We start from the raw sequence: 9,289 nt of genomic DNA on the forward strand, positions 1-9,289 counted from the left end.
TGGCCTATAATTATTGTCTGGCCTTTGGAGTTTAAAGGTGGGGAGACATGCATATATCAAAATTTGTCTTATAATAATTGTTAATCACTTAGGGTGCATTTGGGTGCTTAAGTGATCTTAGATGATCTGAGTTGATTTGTAAATAATAGTATTTTGTAAATCCTATTAAGATGCGTTTGAATATATGAAATCACTACAACAAATTTACATTTTAGTTATAAAAATTTTCATCTCGAAATTTGTTATTTTCATTTGAAAGTGTTCAAATGGATTATTTTTTTGGATGAAAAAAACTTCGTCTCTAGTAGACGTTTGAATGGAAAAAATACCATTCGAATGGATTTTATTTGAGACAAAAAGAAAATTTCATTCTTAATAGTAGTAACAAAACAGATTTTTATTTTAAAGAATTAGTCACAAATAATCATTTATAACGAGTAAAAACATCGTAAATAACTATTTGCGGCGAAAACATTGCAACCAAAAGTGTCAATTGTAGCGAACTAATCTCCCAACAAATACTTTTATGTAAAATTAAAAAAATATATAACCATTTATTACCTTCACCAAGTAGCAAATAGTCATATAAAATCAAAAAAATTAATATAAAAACTACAAAAAAATCTTCTTTACAAAATCCCCTCAAATTCTTAACCATAACAAATTAATTGGCATAGCCTTAAACAAGCGGAAAATACAAAATAATGAAACGGACCACGTTTGAAATTTTAGTACTTTTGTTCTTTTCAAATCTGTTCAATTCAAGGATATTCAAGTCTTGAACTTTTTATCTTCCCTCGTAGTCAAGAATAATTCCTAAATATTTTTATAAACAAGAGGCAATTAGTTATTAAAGGAACAACTTATATTAGGCTAGGCAATTCATAAACAATTAGTTATTAAAGAACATTTTACTTTTATATAGGAAAGCACGAAGACCCACACAATTTTTCTCTAAGAAACCACTCCTAATTTTGCATCAAGTCACTTCAATCATTCCAACCAACAAGATAAAATTCATACAAAGGGATCATCACCTCAAATGCGTCTCGGATATATAGCCTTATAGGCATATAAGAAAAGTAGTCAGTCCTCTACAAATAGCAAATACATGATGTATGCTAATGAACATAGAATTCAATCAATACCTACTTTCTCTTTGAACTAACAATTCAAGCATTTAATGATAACACTTAATTCTAGTTGAGATACATTGAAAAAAAATATTCTATAGCAAAATTGACTGAAGGTATACTTCCTATAAGACCCAACAACTCTTTACACTTGAATCCCTTAGCACATATATTTCAGCCCAATTAGTTGCAATCTTTTTTTTTTTTTTTAATTAAGATGATATGCTTCTTTCCCAAAATATAACATCCAAACTTTATTATATCTAAACACCATCTTACATATTTTGCTAGAATCACGTACAATTTCCCAACCACATAATAATATTAGCCTACAAAATATTTCTAAGAACAAAACCTACAAAATATAGACATCAAGCCTACCCCAAGCATCCATAATTTGTAATGAATAATATTATAACAATAAAGAACAGCGTAAGGTACCAATAAAACAAAAATAACATTTATAGCAAACAACAAACTTTTATATATTTTAAAAAAATTGAAAACAAGAATAAAATCTATGTAAGTATACCTCAAATACAAACCAAAAAAGTGATTTTTGACCCAAGCATCCCATATAAGAACAAAAAAGAGAAACATAGTTAGAGTATAGAAAAAGAGTAATGCTACTTATCATCTTAATTATCATCATCTCCATATCATTCCATGATATGATAATTGGAGGCTATTTATTATATTTCACTTGTGAACTTATCATCTAATACAACATCATGGGATGATGAGAAGAATGATGATGAATAGATTTTTTCATAGAAAAAATGCATATTCAAACTATAAAAAAATCTCATTTGTTTGAAAGAAAAAATAACTCTTCTCATTTCTTAATTCACAAGAATACCTCCAAAATTTCTCTATCTTTGGTATGCTACTCTCTCTCTCTGTGAGCTGTAAAATATCTCAGACTTCTTAAAGTCTGGGGGGCTTTATATTTTTTAAGACATTGTTGACTCTTTGAACAATTAAAAACGTTCGAACAGTAAAATTTCAAAAAATTAGCACGTTCCAAATTCTGGCCAAATTTTATTGAAATTTAACCGTTCAAACTAAAACTATTCTCGTTCGAGCAGATACTATTCTCATTCGAATGGACATTATTATTGTTCGAACAAATTATTACTGTTTGAACGGGTTTGGTACCATTCGAACGGAATTAACACAGTTCGAACGGATATAATAAATCGTTCAAACCATAATTACAATTCAGGCTTTTTTGAGATGATATTTGAATTTCGTCCTAAAAGTCAAATTTGTTGTAATAAGTAGGTTTAGATATGTTTAACTTTTAATGAGAAGTTGAAAAAATAGTCAATCCTATCAATGATTAGTTTGAGATAGTTTGAGATGTATTTGACATCCAAACATAGCCTTGGTGCGGTTTGGATAGTGAGATGAGATGAAATAATTTTAGATGAAAGTTAAAAATTGAATAAAATATTGTTATAATATTATTTTTTTAATATTATTATTGTTTTGAGATTTGAAAATGTTGAATTGTTTATTATATTTTATGTGAAAATTTGAAATTTTTTTAATAATAAAATGAAATGAAATGAAACAATTTCATTATCCAAACGAATCCTAATGTTATACAAGAAATTCACTTAGACACCAGAGTACTGTAAAAGGATACAAGGAGCTGGAGATAAGAGGAATGTACATTTTTAATATGGAAAATGCTAGTCTCACCTCTCTATTCTACCGCTCCATTAAACCATTGTGATTTTTTATTTTATTTTTTAGTTTTTTGTTTTAGTTAGCGATTAAAGAAATATTTTTTAATAATATTGTGATTTTTTTTATCTTTTTAAAAAATATTTAAAAATGTTAAAAAATACATATAAAAAAGAAAACAAAAAAGAAATATCAATTATGCCTAACGGTAATTCCCAGAGACAGCTGAGAGCGGTGGACATAGCACTGTCCTTTTAATATATTACTGTAAAATTGTAAGCCATTTGGTAAATTAAAACTTCGATAGTAATTTTAAGTATTTAGGATGTAGGATGTGAACGAATCGCGTTCAAATGAGTAGTGAGTAATCAAACGTGAGTTATTATGTTCACGAACTGCTAATGTATTATTAGAGCAAGTTTGAGCTTATTTACAAGCTACTTAATCTTAATAAAATAGGTTATTTATATTTTATCGAAGAAGTGTCGCTTCATTCTATAAATAAGGTTGTTAAAAGGATTTCTCGTACCATTACTATGCTGCATGGAAAATTTTCATTTTTAGTAGTTATTTTTTAAAAAACTTTAAAGTTTTAAGTGATATATATAATATATATATCTATAGTATAGAGAATTTTTAGATTTCTTACCCGATTATTAAACATATAATTTTATTCAACAATTTACTAGAAAATGGATATATATTTTTTATTCAACAAGTATAAATGTTGAATAATATATATATATATATATATATTGAATGTTAAAATGTTAAAATTACTATTCTTCTGATACTTTAAGCCTCGTTTATTTTCGTAAATGAGATGAGTTCAGATAAAAGTTAAAAATTAAATAAAATATTATTAAAATATATATTTTAAAAATTATTATTATTTTAAAATTTAAAAAATTAAATTTTTTATTTTATTTTATATAGAAATTTTAAAAAATTATAACGATTAAATAAGATAAAATAAGATAAAATAAGATAAGATATATTATAAAAACAAATAAGGAAAGCTTTAAAACTCAGATAATAGATGTCAATCCAATAAATATTATTACAGGGACGACTTTTATGTGGGGGTCCCATTAATTCTTTTTATATTCTAAAACCAGAGTGTACTTAGACTATCCTCATTCCTCGTGACCTATTTAATTTTGACACAAATTTATTCTATAATAAAATAGCGAATTCACACCCTACTAGTAGAAATACATGCGATACTAGTAGGTATAGATGCCATGAAGTGGAACTAAAGTAGTATAGTGTCCTGACTCCTTTTACAGATTCCATACTGATTGAAATGCTCCTGATACTAATTCGGCTACCATGTCCCTGCTACAGTTTTTGGATTAGGCTAAAATGTCTCTCTACATATCTAAATGGTCTAAAATATCTTTACAATAGATCAAATTCGACAAAAATACTCCTGATCCAAATTAAACCAGTCAATAAAAACAAAATATCTCACTATCACAACCAGAGATCTCCAGGACCAACTTATCTTCATCTTCTCACGTACTTACTCTCCATCTACCCTCTTTTTCTTCATTCTTATGTTCTTTTTCATTCGTCGACAATGGGGCGACCCACGGCAAAGACGAACATCTATATCTATGTGATTGAATCTAACCAAGGCTTGACTCGCAAACATGGTAGAGATGGACCATGGGACGACCCACGATCGAGATAGATGTGTTGATGTGACCTATGACAGAGATTGACCATGGAAGCTTCATCGTTTGAGAATAATCGAGACAAAATTGACAGTGGTGTCATGGGTATGAGTAGGGTTATATAAAAAGTAGCGAAACCAGTTGGTGTCGACTCAGATTGGCCGCCGGAGCAGGGAACCGACCGAAACTGACAAGGAATCGATCTGTGGGCGGCAGTATTTTATCAAAACCGACGTTGACCGGTCCGGCGCCGGTTAAAATTAGGGATAAATCGTTGAACTGGCTGACAACGGTTTTCCTAATTTTTTTTTTATACCTATACAAAAACGACGTCATTTCACTTAAATAAGTGAAATCACGTTGTTTTAGGGCTTGGAAACAAAAACAAAAAAAAAAAGAAAAGAAAAGAAAAGAAAGAAAAGAAACAAAGCCGTTTCAAAATGGGATTAATAAACACCTCCCATTTTCTTCTTCTTCCCCGTCTTCTTCTACCTCACTCCTCTGTTTTCTCCTCTGCAACTCTTCTTCTCAGACTCATGGTAGATGCCGATGACAGACCAAAGAACCGCATCGATGCACGTCGAGACATCAGTTTTCACCCCTAGGTATGAGAACCAATGACCCATGACATCGTCACGGGTATCGATTGATCCAGAGATTGACCATGGAGCAATCATGTGTGATGTGAGCACTTTTGCTCCACATGATACCCCCCCAGAGCAAGTACTTTTCTTTCCATTGTACTCGCATTATTGGTTAGCATTGTTGCTTGAACCAGGGTTCGAGCTCTCTCTGCTCACAATGTGAGCACTCTTTGCTCATCCTTCTTGGCTGTGCACTCTTGCTTAAATTTTTGAGTTTGGGCACAGTTTACTCACCCCTATGGTGCGAGTACTTTTTGTTGGCTTGTGGTGTGAGCACTCTTTGGCCGTCCAGTGGAATGAGAGCTTTGCTTGACCTCGGGGGGGGAGGGCGAGCATTGTTGCTCAACATAGTGCTTGCCCACAAGGGTGACATGCACTTTTGATTAACATACTAGTCGCCTTGATAGAGCACTCTTAGCTCACTCTGGGGAATGAATACTAGTTGCTTAGCCCGGGCACGACCTATTGTTGCTAGCCATGACAATAACATTGGGTATGGGCACGTTTTGATCGCCCACAAGTGCAAGCACTCTTCACTCGCCCCTGAGGTTCAATCACCGTTTGCTTGCACAACTGGTAAGCATAATTGTCTGGCCTGAAGTTTGAGTACTTTTGGTTGCCCTATGGGATGAAAGATTTGCTTACCCTCTAGGGAGTCGAGTGCTTTTGATCAACAGAGTGCTTGTCCGAAGATGAGGTGAACACCTTTGCTTGTCTCAGGGAATGGGCTCATTGCTCGCCTTTTGGGTGAACAAGCACTTTTACTCGCTTTGATAACTAGGGTTTTCAAGCACTTCGCTTGCTCATGGGTTTCGAGCACTTTTGTTCCCCCTTCCCCGGACCTTGCGAGCGCTTTGCTTAACTCGAGATTACGAAACCTTTGTTTGAAATCTAGGGTTGTGAACAATTTCTGTCCTACTTTTATTTTTCCATCCTACTAACATTTCTCCGTCTTACCAACATTTTTCATCCAATTTTCATTTTTCCGTCTACCTTAATTTTTTTGTCTTATCTTATTTTTTGTCCTACCATTAAGTTTTCATCCTACCTTGATTGTTGCTCACCCCAATTTTATTTTGTTTTAATTCTAAAGAATTTTTACAGGGAGAGTCGGGCACGTGGCCTCCTACTATTAATATTATAAACCTGAGTAGGATTTTCTCTTGGATTCTCCTCCTTAAAAGAAGCACAAAATTCACAATCTACCTATTTAGGCATATTTATTTACGTCGCTGTCATTTTACTCCCTGACTAATCACCATAAATAATTATGTTAACTGTAAAAACAAATAGATGCATATGTTACCTACTTCATATTATTTTGTCTTTTCCTTTAAACTGATGCAATATTGTCAAAATTAATAAAAAAAACAATTCTATGCAAATATATTTGTTTTATTTGTTTCGTGTATGATCTGCAGGCATGTCGTTTTCTATAAAGCACGACTTGAATTAATAATAGCTTAATAAAAAAAAAAATACGAGGAAAAGTTGACTAGATAGACTTTAGTGACTAGATAGTCAAGTTTTCGACAGGAATGCTGCCATATTCATTAAGAATAATTTTTCTTATATGTGTTATTTCATGTGATATAGATAAGAATAAGTGATGTATATAATCTCATATTATTTAAAAAGAAGAAGTTTTTACTCTTTAGAAGATTCTAATGTGATTCTAATTATATTATTGACTAGTCCTTTTAAAGTATAGATCATGTGATTTGGACCTTCCATTGAGACGTTACAAATAATATCAGAACCTATTTCAATCAGAAATGTGAGACTTGAGCCGTGTCACCTACAATGTACAAACCCGACGAGGATGTAGGGAATTTAAGGAGGGTAGATTGTGAGACCCCATATGATATAGATAAAGGTATGTGGTGTATGAGATCTCACATTGTTTGAGAAGAAGTTCTTGCTCTTTATAAGGTTCTAATGCGACTCCAATTATATAATTGACTAGTCATTTTAGAGTATAGGCCATGTGATTTGAGTCTTCTATTAGAGTATTACATTATTAGTCACTATTCATCTTTACAATTTATATTTTATAGAAAAAAAAAGAAAAAGTTATTAACTGTAAAGTGTGGGATAAATAGTGACTAATGTATATCAAATTCTATTCAATAATATTAAAATATTAATTTTGGAGATTAGGGTCTTTCATTTGGCTTATATAATCTGATGAGAGAGAAATGATATTTGCATAAGTGTCAAAGTGCCGTGTATTTATTTAAAAATAAATAAATATGAGACTCATATAAAATAATTAATTTTTTAACAGTAGATCTTACTTTTTTAAAATGAGTGCGCTATACTTACAAAAACTGTATGTACAATTACTTGATGAGAAATGTTAGGTCTACACATAAACATTATTTATGAATTTTACACATTGGTTTAATCTAATATGTTATATCATTTATCATATTGTAAAATTCTATTTATTGTAAAATATATCTAATATATTACATTATACCACGTTAGCGTCAATTTATTTATGTAAAATTTATGTATAGACTAAACATTTCTTGGTACTCTCAACCTATCATAAAATGCCATATTATTATAAATATATACTTACAATAATAATTTTAATATCATAACATACAACATCATCCTTATTCAAGATTGACTAATAATTTTCCCACTTTATGTCACAGGACAAGTCTCTTGTTAAAAGAACTATTGAGAAAAAGAAAAAGAAAATATTTTAACTATAAAGAGATTATACAAAAGTAAATCTATAAATTAATGTGGCTTGATATGATACATTATATTATAAAATTATTTTTATTATAAAATAGATCTAACATATTTCATAAAATCACATTAATTTATAAATTTAATTTATTTAATCTTTTTATACCTAAGCAATTTTTGAAAAAAATATATTCGTTAACCGTGGACCCCGAATAGAATGCGTGCACCATCAAGCTAATATATAAGGGTACTCTTAAGATTAAGATATAAGAAATGATAGGTTTATAAAAAAATTACTACAATTAGTATATTTTATAATAAAAAATTTGGCATTACGTCAAAATTCAAAATATTTATGTTTTAAGAAATTTGTAATTTTTTATGTGGACGAAGCATTTTCATAAAAATATATTGGATTAAAAACTTCATAGAACCCCCCCAAAAAAAAAAAAAACATAAATTTAAAATGTAAGACTTTTTACGTTTAATGTAAATAAGCAATTTTGCGGAAGAAGTGCTATGTTAATAAAGAATTTGTATAAATAGAACCACTTCTAAGTGGTCGGACTGTTATATGAAGTAGAGCAGCCCTCCTATCAATTGCTGCCATATCAGAAATCACATAATAATTTCAATACTCTCAACCACACAGAATAGATCATTCACAAGACACGGATTTCACCCACGAGCGCCTCCCTTGCATCTTTTCTTCTTCCCTCTTCCACTGAAGCCCCCATCCCTAGAAATTCCCCTACCCAACCAGTGCGATGGAGATCGACCAAGAGCTGCAATAGAGCTCAACTTCACGATGCGACAGATCATCTCCTTTTCTTCTTCCCCCTTCCATCGATGCCCCATCCCCGAAAACTTCCCTACCCAAGCCATGTGACGAAGATCCAGTGCCCCTTCAATCTAGTGTCTGTGCCCCCACTATCGATTCAGCTTCAAATCCGATGGTCAAAGACCTTTCTCTTCCTTTATACCAACGATTCTTCATTTTTTTTTTCCTTTTTTATACCACTTTTGTAAGCTTTTATATCAAACGATTCGATTATTTACAACAATAACAATGAAAAATTATTTTCTTAAAATCAAATACATTTATTTGACAGATTGTGGTTTAAGAAGAAGAGTCAATACCAGTGGATTGGTGGATGGGCTTTGGGTTTCGTGAGGGCATGTGGAGAAGATTTAGAGAGTTTTGTGGGTTCCATCTCTCGCGGCTGGTGGGTCGACTTCCACCTGTCACAAATCTTGGGGTAGAGCAGTGTGAAGGTAGCTGTGCGAGAGAGGGTGCGAAAGGGTTGAGATCGCGAGAGGGGGTTGAGAAAACTAGAGGGGGTGCGAAGGGAGGGCAATATTTTTTCTGTAACATGATGTAGTGCATATACAAAATAGGTATAGTAGAAAGCCTAAATTTCACTTAATTATTAGC

This window comes from Juglans microcarpa x Juglans regia, chromosome 7D, assembly GCF_004785595.1.
Source record: "Juglans microcarpa x Juglans regia isolate MS1-56 chromosome 7D, Jm3101_v1.0, whole genome shotgun sequence".
Classification (NCBI taxonomy): domain Eukaryota; kingdom Viridiplantae; phylum Streptophyta; class Magnoliopsida; order Fagales; family Juglandaceae; genus Juglans; species Juglans microcarpa x Juglans regia.